Here is a 19,939-nt window from a genome sequence, read left to right as displayed (position 1 = left end):
ACCCTCTCTGCTTCTCTTGGCCAGGACCCTGTCTCCACGCAGGACCCCTGTCTCTCTCTTTAAGTGGGACATCTGGTCCATCTTGTGGCTGCCCTAATTACCCTCAACTCCTGTCGAATCATCCCTCATCTACCAGTACGGTCCTGAAAAATCAAAGTTCCAGGGGTCTGCCTAGATCCATGTACTATCAGTTCTGACCACCCCTTGTACCCCAAACTGACCAGGCTGAGCTGTGTCCCTGATCAATTTCCTGGATAGAGGAGCTGCTATTTCAGTAAAGCTAACTGTATTACAAAAAGAAAACTAAATCAATATTTGACGATAATATCCCAGTACGGCGGTCCCTTCCACTGACGAAATCCCCAGTGGAGATATCTTACTACTTACTACTCTGTTGTGGAGACTTGAATCATGTCATTTAGGACTAGGGCTTCAAAAGTCACATATACATACCAATTCATATCCTACCTCCTACAAGAAGCTCTCCAAGATTACCCTATTCTAATTGCTATTCCTTGACCCTCTAAATATCTACAGTTTTATCCCCTTAGAGGTGATATTTAAATTGGACATACTAACTTTTGTTTGGCATTCTGTGATTTTCAGAGTAGATTTTGCACATGTTATTTATCCTAACACAGCAACTCTTTTAAGTCAATAGTGTAAATCATATTTTGCATTTGAAGGAACTAGTAACAAAGAAATGGCCCACGTTTACCCAGTAAGTAAATAGCTGAGAGGACAGAAAGAAATAACAGGTCCCGTGTTATTGACATTTCTGTTCTGTAAATGAGGCCATCAAGGCTCACGGAAGTTAAATAAATCACTCAAATGAACACAGATATTTAGTGGGAAAGCCAGCTTTTGAATCGTAGTCTGTGTGCGTCTAATACCCGTTGTCTGTTCTCGTGTTGACAAGAACTTGGTCACACACAGAGCAGGGCTGGTTTGTCTGTCTCTCATGGGCCTATCTTTTTTTCTCAAAAAAAAAAAAAAAAATCATACCAACACAAAGAGTAGATGTTGTGGTTTTGTTATTATTATTGTTATCACCACCTTCAAGACTTAACTGAAAATGTGCCCACTCTGGATTTTGTGTGATTCTCTGGGTCAGATAGAAACACTTGCTCGTGGGGCCTCAGGCCCTTTGCACTTACACAACTTCTGTCTCTCTAGGCTGGGTTTGTGTGTGATTGCACACCTGTCTCCTCCAGCAGGCTCCTAGAGATTGGGTTCTGTGACTATTAATAGAATACCTCAAATATCTTTAGTGCTTCTTAAATATATATCAAGAGGATTTTTATTTATAACGTGCAAAGGAGACTTGCCTACTCACCCTGTCTTTATTTATTTTTTAAGATTTCATTTATTTATTTGACAGAGAGATCACAAGCAGGCAGAGAGGCAGGCAGAGAGAGAGGGGGAAGCAGGCTCCCAGCTGAGCAGAGCTCAATCCCAGGACCCTGGGATCATGACCTGAACCAAGGGCAGAGGCCCAACCCACTGAGCCACCCAGGTGCCCCTGTCCCTGTCTTTTATTTTTTTTTTTAATTATTATTTTTTAAATTTATTTATTTTTTAATTTTCAGCATAACAGTATTCATTATTTTTTCACCACACCCAGTGCTCCATGCAATCCGTGCCCTCTCTAGTACCCACCACCTGGTACCCCAACCTCCCACCCACCCGCCAATTCAAACCCCTCAGATTGTTTTTCAGAGTCCATAGTCTCTCATGGTTCACCACCCCTTCCAATTTCCCCTAACTCCCTTCTCCTCTCCATCTCCCCATGTCCTCCATGCTATTTGTTATGCTCCACAAATAAGTGAAACCATATGATAACTGACTCTCTCTGCTTGACTTATTTCACTCAGCATAATCTCTTCCAGTCCCGTCCATGTTGCTACAAAAGTTGGGTATTCGTCCTTTCTGATGGAGGCATAATACTCCATAGTGTATATGGACCACAGCTTCCTTATCCATTCGTCTGTTGAAGGGCATCTTGGTTCTTTCCACGGTTTGGCGACTGTGGCCATTGCTGCTATAAATATTGGGGTATAAGTGGCCCTTCTTTTCACTACATCTGTATCTTTGGGGTAAATACCCAGGAGTGCAATTGCAGGGTCATAGGGGAGTTCTGTTTTTAATTTCTTGAGGAATCTCCACACTGTTCTCCAAAGAGGCTGCACCAACTTGCATTCCCACCAACAGTGTAAGAGGATTCCCCTTTCTCCACATCCTCTCCAACACATGTTGTTTCCTGTTTGTTAATTTTTGGCCCTGTCTTTTAAATGCCAGACTTAAACCTGTTGATTGATGCTATGCTATATTGGATTTCTGACCACCGATATGATTTTGTGTAAATGAGAGTATTTTAATTTTTCTCAACTTAAGATTGCTATTAACAGTTAATGAATTGGCAAAGTTCTTGTAAGAAAAAATAAACTCAGGTATTGGCCAAATAAATGTGTTACACAATTTGACCTCAGAATATCTTGGGCCATTTTTCTTTGATGTTAAAAGAGTCTCTTTGCTTGACCCAGGCTACTAACCTCAGTGGGTAAGGAACTCTTCCTGTTTTAAGGCTAAAATCCTTTATTCCAGCTTCTGAATGGTGAACGATCTATCATGTCTTTTGAGGAGGGGGCATCCTCAGAAAACACAGTTTTTCTTCTCAAGGAGGAACCCTCTGCTGCTTTGCTCAGGTCCTTCCTTCCCTGTTCTGGCGGTGGGGCTCCCAGCAAATGCCCTGGGACCCTCCATGGATGGGAAATACTTTTAACCCCTATGCTGGGTTATGTGCCTCCTGTAGACTCCCACTCTGGCCAGGGAAGATCTTTGCCGAAGTCTCAACACCCATGTCTGCTTACCAACGAGCATGTGTGCGTGTCTGTGTGTGTCCGTGTGAGTGTGTGTGATGCATGTTACATACATACAGTAAAATTCCCTTTGCCCGGGACCATGCACCATATGCAATAGATCAATAAATACTTGTGTGTGTGAACAAGAGCCTGGGCTGATGAGAATGTGGGGGTCTGAGTGGGCCCCCTACACGTCCAGGTCCTGATTCCCAGAACATGTGAAAGTCCCCTCTCAGCTGCAGGGGTGATGAGGGTAGGGGTCTTGAGACGGGGCACTGTCTGGACTGTCCAGGCGGGCCCCATGTCATCCCAGCATCCTAACAAAAGGATCACAGTGAGACATCACGGTCAGGTGCGGTCACGTGCTGATGGAAATGTGAGGACCTGGTGGCATGAGGAAGGGGTCACAAGACGAGCTGTGGAGGTGCCAGTGGAATTCCCCCCTTGCAGTCTCCAGAAGGAGTGGGGCCTTACCAACAGTTTGCTTTTAACCCAGTAAAGCTCATCTCTGACTGCCCTCCAGCACCGTGAGAGGTCGAAGCTGTGTTGCTTTAAACCTCTGCTTCCACTGTCTTGGTTATGGCGACGGTGGTCGGACGGGAGCACAGGCAGGGAACTGCGCCTATGGTGCTCAGACTTTTTACTCCCCAGGCCCCTCTCCTGGACGTACTGATCGCTCCATCCTTCATGGTCTCTCCATCTACCTTCCTCTGTCAGGACTGACTCGGGGAGCACTGCTCAGTCCCCTGTCTCTTCTGAGCTCTCCAAAAACACCCTCTCCACCAGGTTCCCCATAAACTGTAATAAATGTTTGTGGGATTGTCCTAATCTAGAAATAATTTATTTCTTTTGTATCCTCTCTTGTTGAGAGTCATGGTCATGGCATCTCCCACGCCATCCTGCATAGAGAACTGTGAGCATGGCAGGCCTGGGACCGCTACCCCGCAAAGGAATTCTTACAAGGTTGGTCCTTGGCCGGAGGCGGGAACGTGAATTTCGGGAGGGTCTGCACCATTCCCAGAAAGGAGAAGAGTGACTCCCGAACCCAGGCTGCCTGTGCAATGTGGTTTATGCTGAACAGGTTTCTCCTTCTGGGCGTCTACAGCTTGCAGAGTGTCCATACCCCCAGCTCCCGGGGGGAACTGAGGGCACAGAGCCTGCCGTGAGCTTCCCTGGTGGACGCTTCACATGTGTTCACACCGCACTGCTGTGGAACGAGGTGCCACCTCCACGTCTCCACTGAGAGAAGAACCTTGAAGCTTCAGCCTGGTTTCCTCAGGATTTTGCCCTGTGTACCCGCCCCCTGTGCTGACTTGGCTTTGGATCCTTTCACTGTAGTAAACCTTAGCCATGGGTCCAACTGTAACCTGGGTCTGATGAGCGCCCCTGGGAATTGTCTCTGGGGCTTCAGCTCCGTCCCCGTTAAGGAGCAAAGTCACTGACGGGGAATGCATTTGGGGCACCGCTACTTACCCTACAGCATAGGCTACGTAGGTGACCTATCCCCTGTACTTCCTCCCTGTACTGTCCAGAGAGTGACGTGTTGTTTACTGATGGAGGGAAAGGCTGCGGCCACTGCGGGGACCGGAGGGGGCACTCAGAACCTCGGCGTGCTCAGCCTCCTTCCGTGGCACCTCGCAGAGTCAACATGAGGAGAACGGTCTGTCTCATCACTACACACCAAGCACGCCATGCATATTCATGTGCCCTCACTTTTGCTTATGCAGTTCTTCTGCCTCAAATGCTTTCCTCTTTTGGCTTCCATCCTCAGCACTACACCAGAACAGAGCTCACGGGCGCCTCACCCTCCTCCCCACGGAGGAACACATGACGAAAAACCCAGAGGCTTCGGCCTGGGTTGTGTTTAGAGCATTTGTTGATCCTCAGCATTAATGGATCGCATTTTCCTGGGGGCTGAGAAGTCATAGGGGGTGAGGCCAGGGCAGAGTCTGGATGTGGGGGAGCGGGAAACCCGCCAGGTCTGCGTGAAGGTAGCTCAGGGGCCTGGGATGAGCAGTCACCTCCTTGAGAAAAATATTTAAAATCATACTGAAGGCATTAAAAGTGTATGAGGCTAAGCCCAGGAATAAAATGTTTGGGCTCATTTTAGACGAAAGGGGACATATTTTTGCATCTGTTCTTTCCAACTCATTATACTATCTCCCACAAGTTCAACAAATTAAAACCTGGCTTGTTTCCATCTCATTAGGGATCAATTTGCATGAATTATAGGTTTGCATTATTCAAGACTTGTGTTTAATTACAAGAATTGGGAAAGAAAAAGAAAAGGAAAAGAACTAATGGAAGAAGTAAACTTCACCCTGAAGTTCTTGATGCCGGGTTCCAATCTGGCTTTATTACCAAAGCACGGAGAGTCCCTCAGGGTTCAAAGCAGCCGAAAGGCAGAGCCGATCCTTGCCGCTGACTGCAGGCTTCTCCCTTCTCCATTTCCTGTCCCATCCACCTCTGGAGGCCTGGGTCGAGCACCTCGTCCTCAGTGGGGAGCAGACTGATAAGCAAGAGCTTATGGATTAAGGGGACTTGAGTCTGACCCCCAGCCGTGCCCCTCTTCTGACGACCCCCACTCTAGATGTTTCCCCGCACGCCACACTTTCTCATCCTCCCCACAAGCTGGAGCATACACACTGTTACTCCCGCCTCATGCGTGGGGACCTGGAAGCTCCACATGTGAAATGATTTCCCCAAAGTCCCCAGGACCCAGGTGGAAACCCTTGTCCATGCGACCGAAGGTGAGCTTTCAGGTGGAGCCACCGGGAGACAGATGGGGGAGCCTCGTTCTTGGGACTACAGTCCCCTTTCCCCTCTTGTTCCCGAGTTGCCCCTGGCTTCCCTCCTGTCCTCTGCGGCCCTATCCCCATTCTCTGCGCCAATGTCACCTTTTTTCTCCCTCCTTTCAGACTTGCCCTTATCAGTAAGGAGAATAAGATAAAGGCTGTCATCTGTCCACTGGTTACCGGCCAGATGGAAGCAGCAACAAGTTAGCAGTGGCAAGTAAGCATTCCCTAGCTTGCTTGCCCTTCAACCTCGAACAAATCAATTATTGCAACTCTCTTAAGCCTCAGAGTTCCCATCTGTACCTTAGCGTCATGAAACCAACTTCACAGGGTTTTTGTAAGCAGCGATGGAAATGATTATCGAAGTAGTTAGCATAGGAACTGCTCAATAAATTACAGTCAGAGCTGATAATTATAGGATTTGAGCTTATCACTCAAACATTACTGGTAAATGGTACTATCACGCCCGTCTTACAGAATGAGAAAAGGAAGCTGAAGTGATCCAGTATCATGCCGTGAGCAGATGGTGGGGCAGAGATACAAGGTCAGGCCCGTGAGGCTTTGCAGCCTCTGCTTTTCCCATTATACTTGCTCCACGGGCTTCTGCACTAGGTTTCTTTTCTTTCTTTCTTTCTTTTTTTTTTTTTTAAGATTTTATTTATTTATTTGACAGACAGAGATCACAAGTAGGCAGAGAGGCAGGCAGAGAGAGAGGCTCTCTGCTCAGCAGGGAGCCTGATGCAGGGCTGGATCCCAGGACCCTGAGATCATGACCTGAGCTGAAGGCAGAGGCTTAACCCACTGAGCCACCCAGGCGCCCCTGCACTAGGTTTCTAACAAGACCCACCTCCTCCTCCTTGTGCTGCAATGTAAACCTGACTTTATCATCCCTTTCCTCTCTGGACACCCTTTGGCATAAGGACTAAGGCTTAAGACTTCATGCCATCTCAACTCTGAATTTGGAACAATGGCATGGTGTGTGTGTACACTTATATAAGTAGACTTAGTCCCACTGAAAGTAAACAAACATCTCCATGGGTCAGAAATCAGGGATTTCCTCCTGTAAATAAGGACTTGCTAGGCCAACTACTGCACACATGGCGATCATGTGTTCAAACTCTGCAGTGGACACTGATGTGGGGGACTCGGGTTTAGTGATCATGGGGGCTCCCGGATCATTCATGAAATAAGGGGCTCATAGTAGGGGGGGCTTTTGCTGTTGGAAAGAGGAAGATAGAAGTTGGGATCAAGGTCTAAGGCCGTGGCCAGAGGATGCTGCTTTCCCAGAGGAGCAGAAATGAAGAGAGGCAGCCCACATGAAGGACTGGGAGGAACACCATCCTGACCCACAGACTGGATCTAGAACATCCCTGTGAGATGACAGTATCCCATGTAGTTGCAATGGGAACCCTAGGAGATCATATAGAGGTAAACTGCTTGGGATAGGTAATATACTTTTACACAAAAATTTCAAAACTCTAAAAAAAAAACAAAACCCCAAAATGAAAGTGTTCTTGTTTGGAAGTAAAATGAGAGGAAATCAAAAAGGAAAAGTTCTATAAAATTATGGAGCATTGTATGACAAAAACAACAGAAAATTAGGAACAGGTGGATAAGGAACTAAAGCCTTTAGAAATTCTAGGGAAAAAAATTCAATTTAATCAAATTAAAAGTCAACAGGTGGGACGACTCTAAAATGGACACAATCAAAGAGACTAAGAACTGGAGGGTGATTGCAACAAACTCACCCAGACCGTGGCTCGTGAGTATAGAATGGCGGGTCATGAAGCAGGTGTTACAGGATTTGGGGGGCAGATTATGGCATCGTATTAAATGCCTCAGACTAGTTCCAGAACTAGAAAGGAGGTGGAGTTTCTTCTAAGAGAAACCATGTCCAAAGTGAAGAGAGGCATTAGTCCTGCTGCGTAGAATACAGAGTCCACACCTAATAACACTGCGGTAAGTCTTGAGGACATCAGGAATAAAGGGAAACTCTTACAGGTCACCGGACAGAGAAGCAAAGATTAGGCACAAAAGAACAACAGTGAGACTTGCTACAGAAACTTTCATTGGCTCTCCTAGACACTAGATGAACATCCTCAAAATGTGAAGGGTAAATAAAGATCAGCCTGGAATATTAAACCCAATCTACATTATCATTCCAAAGTGAGGTGAAATGAAGTTGTTTTCAGATGTACAAAGATGGTTTACCTCAGTCTGACTCTCACTAAAGAACCCAGCTCCTAAAGGATGTGTTTGAGCTGGAAGAGAGATGAATGTATAAATTTGGCTAGGATACAAGTTAAAAGAAGAAGAAAGAGAAAAACCATTAAACTACGTGGGTAAGTCTAATTAAATCTTATCTTTCAAAAAATATAACAACAAGTAAAACTATTAGTTATTTGTTTTTATAGAACAGAGGAAAATGCTGGACAGTGGTAATAACAGGTGCATTAAGGCAGCGGGGTCTGTGGGGTAATTACGACATGCCAGAGTTCTAGCACTTTTCATGTGGGGAGAAAGATGGTGAAAAAAGTGACTTTGAATAACTTCATAAGTAGTTAGAAAAATGTATATATCTAAAAATGTTAACAGTAACCACTAATGGAAGACAAATGGAATAAATAATCTGTGAGAGCAAAGGAAATCTCTATTAACCCCAGAGAAAGCAGGGAAAGAAAAAGCAAACTGGTAAAAATAATCAAATGTTATTGGTAATTATAATAAAAATAAACACATTATGCTTATGTATTAAAAGACAAAGTATATTAGATTTGATAAAGCAAAATTTTAAAAAATGCATCTATGCTGCTTACAAAAGTCACATCTACAACAAAGGCAGCACATATAAATAAGACAAAGAAGTTGAAATTAAAATGATGGGAAATAGTATAAAAAATGAATGTATCTATGCTTTTATCAAGTAATGTGAAAAGGGATGCTTGATGATGATAAAAGGAATAACTTGTCAAAATACAATAATGAATGAGTATGTACATAATAACACAGTCTCCAAATACATATGGCACACTAAGAGTCAAGGCTTTACTATGGCCCACATTATCCTCTGTGCTCTGGGTAGCTAGAACTTGTCCAGTTTATGTCTTCATGCATGCTGTATACTCCATACACATAAATGCTTGAACACATCAGGCAGATGTTTCTGCCCGTCCCTTAGTGTTCTAGGCTTCTAAACTGCCCGGTTACCAACAATGCTCAAATCACGTCCTTTGTGGGAAACTTCCTTTAGCCAAAGAACTCTCTCCTCTAAGTAAAAACTTGTTTAGAAGTTGATTTTTTTAAATGGACAATTATGGACTTGCCCATTTTGGGCAGGAGAGAGATTGACCCCAGGTCTCTGGCACTTTAAGTTGCCTGGGAAGTTCCTCCTGGGCAGGATTGTCCAGAGCCAAACAAAGAACTATTGCTCTAGTTCACATCTCTTACTCCACTCATGGTGAAACCAAGACCCTTAGAGGGAAAGTGAATTTCCCAAGTTTACATGATGATGTAGATACCAACATGAGGATTACAACTCCCATTTCTTGTGGCTCAAGGTTCTTTCCTGCCTGCTGTTCTGAACCCAGCCTTTGGAGAATGTGGAATGTAGATATTTATAAATGGAAAAGTCCTTGAGCTTCATCTCAGCCAGACCCTCATTCTGGACCCACTAAGTCCTGAGAAAGGGATCCTCATACCACCCATCACTTAGTTGTAATCAATGATTGCCATTGGTTTTGATCTGAAACTTCACCACCTTCAAGTCTGTATAACCTTGTTTACATACCGAAGGGCAAAGTGACCTTTGCTGTATATTCCTCCTTCCTTTATTGTTTCAAGACATCCATTATTTTCAACACAAACTAATATATTTTCATTGTAAGAAATCAAGAATGAAGACTTGGAGCAAAAGTTCCTCTTTATAGCTTATCTCCAAAATAATTCTCCAACCCAAAGGCAAATGCTATTAATTTTTTGTATACTCTCCAAACATCGCCGTCTGTGTTTATGAATACCCTACACATCTTACAAACACCCATGCACACACAAATGGACTTTTCATACAAATGTAATGTTGATGTCTGCTGAATGTGAACCCCAAATTCATATTTTGAGGTCCTAACCCCCAATATGTTGGAGCGTGGCTGACTGCATTTGGAGACAGGACCTTCAAAGAGATGATTAAGTTATAGTGTGAACATTAGCGTAGGCCCTGAACATTAGCGTGGCCCCTATTCTTACAAGAAGAGGAAATTTAGATACAGGTCCACAGCAGAGGGAAGACCATTTGAAGACATGGGGAGAAGACATCCATCCATAAGCCAAGAAAAGCAGCCACAGAAAGGAGTTGGCCTTGCCAACAGCTTGATCTTGGATTTGTAGCCTCCAGACCATGAGACAATAACTTCTGTTGTGTGAGCTGCCTGTCCTGTGGCAGCCTAAGCTGACTAAGACACTGGGTTTGAGTTATCCTGCCTTTTTCTTTTTAAAACAATATTTTATTTCTTTATTTGACAGAGGGATAGAAAGCATAAGTAGGCAGAGCGAGAGGGAGAAGAAGGCTCTCCATTGAGCAGAGAGCCCAATGCGGAGCTCCATCCCAGGACCCTGGGATTACAACCTGAGCCAAAGGGAGCTGTTTAACCAACCAAGCCACCCAGGTGCCCTTATGTTGGCTTTTTCAACACAAGACAAGTTACTAAGCTTGAGTTTCCCCATCTGTAAAATGGAGCGTTGATACCTACTTCTTGAGTTTTTGTGAAGTCTTAAACCAGACATTGGCGAGTTCCTTGCATGTTGGAAGTATACGGTCTAGCTGTGAACTCTTCCCCCGCGCCACCCCGAGCAAAACTTATCCCTCCCATCAGACGTTAAGCCTCCTGAACACAAGGAATGTGTACGAAGATGCTTTTACATCCCTTAGTAGGGACATCAAACACTAACCTGCATTTCCAGATTTTTCCTTCTAGTACCTAACTGCACACCATGGCACTGTTATTTACACTCCTCCTTAATATGCTGGTTCCTGAAAAATCATTACAAGAACTCTCTTTCTATGTAACCCCCAGCTTTCTTGCCCTTTCTTTTTCTGCAGTACTCTCTTGTAAAAGACCCAAACCTGTAAAAGAGTTTTTCCCTACTCTGTCCTTGCATAAATACAGCAGGAGGAACCCAGAACACCATGGTCTTACTTAAATTTGTGACTGAGTCTCTGTGGTGTGATCCTTTGTGCAATACCATGATGGTCCCCCCTTCCCTGGTCCTGTCTCCCCAACTTGGGACAATGGCATGCCGTGCTTCTCTCTTCAGACCTCCAACACTCCCTCTACCCCATCTTCACTCTCAGGTGATGGCCTTGCTTCTTGTTCAAAAAATAGAAGTGATAAGAAAAGAAACTCCACACGTTTCTGCTCCCACACGTCCCCACCTGTCAGCGTCTGTACCTGCACTTCCTGCCTTCTCTACCAGTACTGTAGATAAACTCCTTAAGAAACATTTGGGAGCCAGCCCCTTTCCCCCCCCACAGGGAGGTACCTGCTCTCTCCTCCTCAAGGACATGGCAGCAGTAACTTTCCACTCCTTTTTGCAGTGTCAATTTCTCCCTGTACCAAGTCATTTTCATGCACACGGAAGCATGCAGTTACTTCTCCCATCTTAAAAACCTAGCATTGGTTTCACTTTTGCTTCCCTGCTCTGCTCCATTTTCTGTGACTGTTTACAGCAGAACTCCCTAAAATAGTTGTGTACTCTTGCTTTTCCAAGTTCTTCCCCTTTTCTTCTCTCTTACACTCCAACCACCCCGTTGTCACCACCTGCTAAAGACTTCGCTTTTGAGAACATCAGCACTTGTTTGGACTGTGAGATCTTGTGGCCATGTTTGCAGTCCAGAGTTTAGTGAAATGATGGGAAACACTTGATGGAGGTGACATCACTTTATTCCAGGACAACACATACATTAGTCAGGGTCTTGGCAGATGCTGATGAAATGCTCATCAGGGATTTTTAAAGAAACATTTTAATGAATGGACTTTTTGGAGACATGTGACAGGGTAAAGGGATATAGATTCACCTGGAGAATAACCATTCCAGGAAGCTGTCAGCAGGCCTACACCCCACAGGGCAGAAGGTGGAAATGTTGTTAACAGCACCTGGTTGAGAGTTGGGGCCACGGGGAGATAGACACAGCGCTCGCTCATAGAGGGATGCAGTAGCCCCCAGAACTGCTTTGAGGAAGGATGGCATGGGAGGAATGAGTACCTCTTCATCTCTCCCAGCACCCTCTGATGTCCTGACAGTGACTCCCACTGGCTAAGTCTAAAGGGAAGCCAGAGGGCAAGGAAGCCCATGAGATGCATCAAGTAGATAACAGCCTTCCAGGGCACATAACATCTGGAGAAGATAAAGAATGGCAAAGGCTGGTGGTAGCAATCAGAGAACTAGGCAACACACTAAACGTTCTCACTTCTTTTGTCATTGACCGCCCCTTCTCCATCTTCTTTGCTGGGTCTCCCCCACCCAAGAGTTGGACCTCCCCATGATTCAGTGCTCAGACCTCTTCTCTTCCGTCTCCATGTTTCCTCCATGACCTTTTCCAATTTGACAGCATCTAATAACATCTACCTTTTAACAGCCCTACACTTACATCCCAAATGGATCTTCTTGCAGAAACCCACCCTGGTATATTCAACCACTTGCCTGACATTTGTCCTTGAGTGTTTACTAGGCACCTCCTATTAAACATATCCAAAATTAAACTCCTGAGCAGCACCCCAAATTCTGTTCCTACAATTGTCTTCCCCATCTCAGTTAATGGCAACATGATCTTTCTAGTGGCTAGGTCAACAGTCTTGGCACCGTTCAGGGTGAAGTTTTTAATCCCACACCAAAAATATCCAATGTGTCAGCTCCTTGACTGCTAAGACCGTTGGCCAAGCACCATTACCGGTTGCATGGGTTACTGCAGTAGCCTCTGTGGGGGCTGCTCTGGGTGTGTAGCCAAGACCTCTGACCCCTTGGAATTGAACCTACATTTCCAGCTGCTGGAAGAGTTGGTGGCTAAAGGCTCTCAGGGATCCCTCTCTGGGAAGTGTTCTCCATGAGTGAGAACTGCTCACTCCCAGTCACATCTTCACTGTGGAGTCAGCATGCATCCCGTGATCAGCCACTGTTGGGCAGGAAGCCATAGCCGTCTCATGCTGTGGTTGGGTAACACTCAAGGGCCATCCCTGCTTCCCAGTGACACGGATCAGATGAGCTTTGTTTGCTCCTGCCCCTCTGTTCAAATGCTCCTTCTGCCAAACCCTACTTTCTCCCCTCCCTGTGCATCCCTCCCCTCAAACGTAATCCCTGGTATACTTTCTTCATGCAAGTTTCCATCTTGAAGTCCAGTAGGGAAACATATCTAAGGCAACCTCCTCTGTGACTTCCTGCTATCATTCTCACCTGCCTATAGTGTATCCCTAAACACTGCAGCGAGAGTGCCCTTTCAGGGCACCTGAGTGGCTCAGTGGGTTAAGCCTCTGTCTTCAGCTCAGGTCATGATCTCAGGGTCCTGGGATTGAATCCCGCATCTGGCTCTCTGCTCAGGGGAGAGCCTGTTCCCGCCTCTCTTTGCCTGCCTCTCTGCCTACTTGTGATTCCTCTCTCTGTCTGTCAAATAAATAAATAAAATCTTAAAAAAAAAAAAAAGAGTGTCCTTTTAGAGCTCAGGTAGACACTATGTAAGAAAGTAGGGCAGTTCCTCAAAACACAACAACAAATAAATCCCAAAAAAACAAAAAAACAAAAAGCATAATCATATACAGCAATTCCATTTCTGGATCTATACCCAAAAGAATTGAAAGCAGCATCTTTTTTTTTTTTTTTTTTTTTTTTTTTAAAGATTGGCGAGAGGAGCAGGGCAAGACAAGGAGGGGAGGGGAGAGAGGGAGAGAGAATCTTAAGCAGGCTCTATGCCCGGGGCTGAGCCCGATGCAGGGCTTGATTCCACAACTCTGAGATCATGACCTGAGCTTAAATCAAAAGTCAGACGCTCAGCTGACCCAAGCAACCTTGAAAGCAGAGTCTTGAAGAGACACTTACACACCCGTGTCCACAGCAGCATTATTCACAACAGCTGAAAGGTAGAACCAACCTAAGTGTCCATTTATAGATTAATAAACAAAATATGGTTTATCCATACGATGGAAAATATCTCAGTCTTAAAAAGGGATCATATTCTGACTCATACTACAATAAGGACAAACCTTGAGGACATTATGCTTTGTAGAATAAGCCAGTCGGGGAAAACGCAAAGACTGAATGATTCCACGAGAGCGAGGCACCTGCTGTAGTCAAACTGGTAGAGGCAGAAAGTGGAATGGGGTTGCCAGGGGCTGGGGGAGGGGAACATGGGGAGTTGTTTCATAGTCACAGAGTTTTAGTTCTGCAGGATGAAATGCCTTCTGGAGATGAGTTGCACAACCGCATGAACGTACTTCACCACGTCACCATACTGCACACTGACAAGTGGTTACCAAGGCAAAGTTTATGCTATGTGTATTTTACCACAATTAAAAAAAACATGAAAACACCATAGAAATACCTAAGTTGGATTATGTCATCCCTGCTCAAAACGTTTTACCGATTCCTCCTTTCATTCAGAGCATGACCGAAGTCCTTATAGCCAAGACCCTTGGTGATCTGGCTCCATTCACCTGGACGCTGGTGTCCTCCTCGACCTCGTGGGCCTCCATGAAGGCCGTTCAACATGGCTGGCCTGCGGCTGCTGCTTCTGCACACTGCCCTTCCCTTCCCTCTGCGTGGCTCCCCTCCTCACCTGCTTCAAACCCATGCTCAAGTTCACCTTTTCATCCGTGTGGGCGTTCCTTCTCTATTTGATTACAGCTGGCCCTTCCCCGGCACTCCCTGACCCCATCTCCTACTTTGCTCACCTCGTAAACCTGAGGATTTTCTCCTACACGTTAACACTTACTCTCTGTGAGTATTACAGGTCAGCTCTGCCCCTCTAGAACGTCCTCTGGAAGGACAGCCGTGTTGGCCGCCTCTGCCATGGCTATATCACCAGTGCTGCAAACGTAACCAGCATGTAGCAGGGAGTCAACAAATACGTGTAGAATGAGCGGGATAGGACTGGCCAACGTATTTTGTTAACGCAATACAATTTGTTTGGCCCTCCTCCATATTTCGGATAGTTAAGGAGGAATTTCTAAAAACACAATAGTGTTTGGAATATGTTTTTCTTTCATGGATTCAGTTTCAGGAAGGGTTGAATAAACGAGTCGTTGATGTTCAAGAGGGAATGATCCCGAGGATGGAGACCTCTGCGCCCAGGGTGAAGACGCGCTTTGATAATGCTTCATGGGATTGAAAGAACACAGCTCGCAATGTTTTTGTCCCACTTTTGGATGCATTTAGGCTAAGTTCCTGGAAAGGGAGATGTCCTAGTTAGAAAGGCATGAGTGATGTATCTAGCAACATGGCAAGGTTTCCAAAATGAGTGATCCAAGTAGGTCCCCATGAGGTAGAGCGAAGGGAATTGGTGGCAGGGACGGAGAGCTTCCCCACTCACCCCTGGGCCTTTGCAGTACATAAATCTACTCTTACCCTTTTATTCGGCAAATACGAGCACACAGCGGACGACTGCTAATTAGGAACCATTCCAGTCACGCCTTTAAGACTGGAATTCAGTAAAAGGACCCACTGAAGATAGCCCCATGGTTTCAGCTCATTATATATTTTCTAAGCTGTAGGGCTGAGGGAGCAAGGAAGATGAATTATTTATTTTAACTTCAAATTATTGGACCATTTATTAAAATAACTGTAAAGTCATGATCCATTATGCATTCCGGTTTATTGCAAGCAAAGGTATTAATTGCTTTTCCTGGATTCAGGGAACTTCTCCTCTGTTGGCTCCAGCGTTCACCCCACGGTTCTGCAGTGAAACATCTGCACTGAGGCTTCCGCCGGCCGACCCACGCGAACAAGACCGCCATTTGCTGAAGTGGGCTACCTTCGGAGTGTGAAGCTTTTCAAGTGTGTTGAGTGACAAAATATCACAGTTTCATAATTTGCCCCAAATTTGCCCCTCTATAATTTTTCCTCAAACTCAGATAAAAGAGAAATTAATCTTTTCTTTTTTTCTCGTTTTTACTCATGAGGACATCCAGTTTCATTTATCAGCGTTTCAGACCATTCTGTTGTAGTCAATAAGATGATGAACGAATCCATCACACCCCAAAGCTTCCTTGCGTGTCCCCGAGTGAGCTCTCCTTACATTCCGCCTCATTGGCTCAGGTTCCCAGGCAACCACCAAACTGCTCTGTCATTAGAGAGTAGCGCGTTTTGAGAATGGACTCCCACAGCATGCGCTTCTTTCCTTGGGCTTTCTTCATTCAGTAGAACTACTCTGAGATTCCTGCACATTGTCCGACGTCCCGACGGCCTATTTCTCTTTGTTCTAAGTGGTATTACACTGTATGGACCTACCGAAGTGAGTCTATCCGTTCGTCTGTGGGTGGACATTTGGACTGTTTCTCAGTGTTGGTCTACTACAAACAAGGTGGTTAGGGCATCTGTGTACGAGTCTTGGTGTGGACATAAGCCTCCATTTACTTGGGGCAGTGACCTGTGAGTATGATGGCTGGATCCTAAGGCAGGTGAATGTGGATCTTTTAAAGAAACCTCCAGACCGTCTTCTACAATGATCACACCATTTACGTTCTCACCTCCTGCTTCACTGCCCAGTAGAGGTACACGTGTACCTCAGCCTCTCTGATGACACTCAGGTTGGGGTCTCAGACTTCTTGCAGGGTGGCGTTGGGAGCTCTGGCATCAACGGTCTCCACTGACCACAGAAGAGAAGCCTGTGCCTTGTTGCAGGCAGGAAGGCTGTGCCTCCCTACTTGGCCTTCTCTGAGCCACCACGAGAAGGAGGGCAGATCATTAGTGCCTCCAAGGGACAGAAGAGATCCAGCCCTATAAGTTGGTGTGGGCGTGGGTGGGGCCCCAGTGTTTTTTCCTATGGCATTTGCACAGAGCCAAGTGGTTATTGTTTAGAGGTTTTTGGCTGGGCTGCTTCTCTGCTGTCCCTTCAGCTAGAGAGAAAAGACTTTCACTGGGGCCATTTTGGCTATAGCCATTGGTGTGTTTGACTTGCCTTTTTTTTTGGCTCCAAGTCTGGGACAACTGAGGCAAAAAGAAAACCCAGGGAACTTACCACCCCTTGAATTCTTGGTTTCTGAGTTTTCTGGGTGTTCTGTTTTCTTGCCTCTACTACTTAGAATCTTGCTAACATATAAGGTCCAAGATCTTCAGGTGTCCTAGGCAGAAGGATAGGGTAAAGCACATATTCTCCATCTGCCTGAAAGTGTAAGACCCCAGAGTGCTACTTCATACCCTCATGGTTTTAAGTTATAAGTTTTGATGTTTTCTTACTAGTATATAGAAATGTAATAGTTAAATACTGATCAGGTATCCTATAACCTCAGTACACATATATTAATTCTCAGGTTGAAAAAGCAATCCTGGGGCATCGGGGTGGCTCAGTCGTGCTGAGTGTCTGCCTTTGGCTTGGGTCATGATCCCACTGGGATCGGCCCCACATCAGGCTCCCTGCTCGGCAGGAAGCCTGCTTCTCTGAACTCTCCCACTCCCCCTGCTCATGTTCCCTCTCTTGCTGTGTCTCTCTCTGTCAAATACATGAATAAAAAATCTTTAAAAAAAGAAAAAGAAAGAAAAAGCACTCCTATATTTGTGGTTCATTGAATGTTTTCATCATGAAAGAGTGCTGGGTTTTGTGTGATGCTTTTCTTGTATCTGTTGAGGTGATCACACGGTTTTTGTCCTTTGTTCTATTAATATGGTATTTTGTATGTTGAATCTTGTATTTGGGAGATAAATCCTATTTGGTCATGCTCTGTAATCATTTTTATATGTTGGTGGACTCAGTTGGACAGTTTGCTAGGATTTTGCAATTATATTCATAAAAGATATTGTCTATTGTTTTCTCGTCATGTCGTTTGATTTTCGTATTCAGACAAAACTGGCTTCATAGAACGACATGGGGAGTGTTCTTTCTTCAATTTTTTGGTAAGAGTTTAGGAAGAGTTGGTTTTCCCTCTGAAATGATTGGTAGCATTCACCAAGAAAGCGGTCTTGTCCTGGCTTCTCTCGGTTGGGAGTTTCTGATGCCTGATATAGTCTCTTGTTCTGGGCCTGTTCTGATTTCTGTCTGCTGGAGTCAGTTGTAGAAACGTGTCCATTGAGAACTTAGAACGTCTTTTTGGAAATTTGTCCTTCTCATGTGGGATGGTCCACGTGTTAGCAGAAACCTTTCATAGTATTTCCTGATCACCTTTATTTCTCTCAAGCCCACGGCGACACCCCCGCTTCTCTCCTGATTCCAGTTATTTGAGTCTCCCGGATTTTCCTGGATGTACATGAAAGCCGGTCAATGTCGTTGATCTTTTCAAAGAGCCAGGCCTTGGTTTTCTGTCATTTTTGTATTCTGCATTTCCTTTATTTCTGCTCTAATCTTGTCTCCTCCCTTCTTCTGGGTTCGGGCTTAGTCTTCTCTTTCTTTGCGTTGTTAGGTGGGAAGTTAGCTTGTGCTTGAGATCTCTCCTCGTAAAGACAGCAGTGACGGGAATAAATTCCCCCCAAGCACTCTTCGGTTGAGTCCTATAAGCTTTGGTACGTTGTTGTTTTTCTTTTCATTTGTCTCCAGGTATTTCCTAATTTCCCTCGGGATCTTTTTGGACACATTGGTCACTTGGGCTTGTATTGTTTAATTTCCACATGTTTGTGAAATTTCCCAAATTTCCTTCCGTAACTGATTTCTAACTACATACTGTTGTGGCCAGAACACCTACTTGGCACGATTTCACTTCTTCTAAATTTATTCAGCTTTGCTTTGTGGTCTGAATAGGGCCTATCTTGGACAGCAGGCCCTGGAGAGGATGGTGCTCTCTGCTGCGGGTGGAGGGAATGCTCGACAGATGCCAGTAGGTCTGGCTCTGGTCTATTGCCTCGAGCCTTCTCTTCTCTCATTGATCTTCTGTCTAGCTGTTCTGTACATCACTGGAAGTCTGCTATTAAAATAGTCAATGCTTCTTGTTGGATTGCCAAGTTCTACCTTATATTCCGTCCATTTTTCTTGTCTTTTTTTTTTTTTTTTTTTTTGGTTTGTATTGGTCCTTGTCCGACTCTCCAGTCTTAATGAGATTTTTCTAGAGATGAGGCTCCTAACTATCCACTTTTAACATGTTCACTGAAGTCTGAGAACCTAGTTCAAGTGAAAAACCTCATTTCAGATGTTGACTGGAACGCAGAGAAGGGAGGGGACTTCCAGGCTGACCGTTAATCCTGGGCTCTCCCGGGGACCTGCATCAGCGGCGAGTCAGTCAGGCGAGGGCTCTGCCCTGACCTTGAGAGGATGACCAAACTCCCTGCCACAGCAGCGGAAACAGAGAAGAATCATAATGGAGACACAACAAAACCACAAGAAAACAATAAAACTCAAAATGACAACACGAACATGATGCAGGACGGTATTTGGCAGAAACGAAGTGTCTGGTTGTAGCGTGGAGGACGGTGGCCGCGACTGGACCCCGTCTGATGGCTTGCGTGTTCTTACTTCTCATTGCTATACGGACACTGAACTTCCCTCACATCTCATTCCGAACGACTGAAAAACTTGATATGGGACAGCTCGCTATACTATCATTTTCTTTAACTTGTCCGGACACAAACACATCATTGACGTGTCAATCTCTTTTATTCTTCTCTCGTTAGCCTGAGACAATTCAGGCAGTATTACTAGCCTCCTGGTGCCAATAAGGTCATAAACAAAAATGATTATGCCTTGATGATAGGTTCTAGCAGAATAGATATTTCAAATGTAAGCCTGCATTCCCATAGTGTTTAAAGATTTTATTTATTTATTTGGCAGACACAGATCTCAAATAGGCAGAGAGGCAGGCAGAGAGAGAAGGGGAAGCAGGCGCCCCACAGAGCAGAGAGCCCAATGAGGGGCTTGATCCCAGGACCCTGAGATCGTGACCTGAGCCAAAGGCAGAGGCTTAACCCACTGAGCCACCCAGGTGCCCCTCTCCCATAGTATTTAATAAGAAGAAGCTAATCTTAAATATATTCATCCGATCCATTCTGAAATCAAAACAGAAGAACGTAGCTGAGCCAAGAGGTCTTAACAACAAATGGATAAATGAAAATATAGTTGATTTACTAATTGTTTTTCCCTCTGGAAAGTCCACATCATAAAAT

The sequence above is a fragment of the Mustela putorius genome, unplaced genomic scaffold (genome assembly GCF_011764305.1).
Source record: "Mustela putorius furo isolate JIRA1106 unplaced genomic scaffold, ASM1176430v1.1 tig00000228_pilon_pilon_pilon, whole genome shotgun sequence".
Taxonomy (NCBI): domain Eukaryota; kingdom Metazoa; phylum Chordata; class Mammalia; order Carnivora; family Mustelidae; genus Mustela; species Mustela putorius.
The sequence above is the reverse complement of the archived record's forward strand: the minus strand, read 5'-3'. Positions refer to the sequence as shown.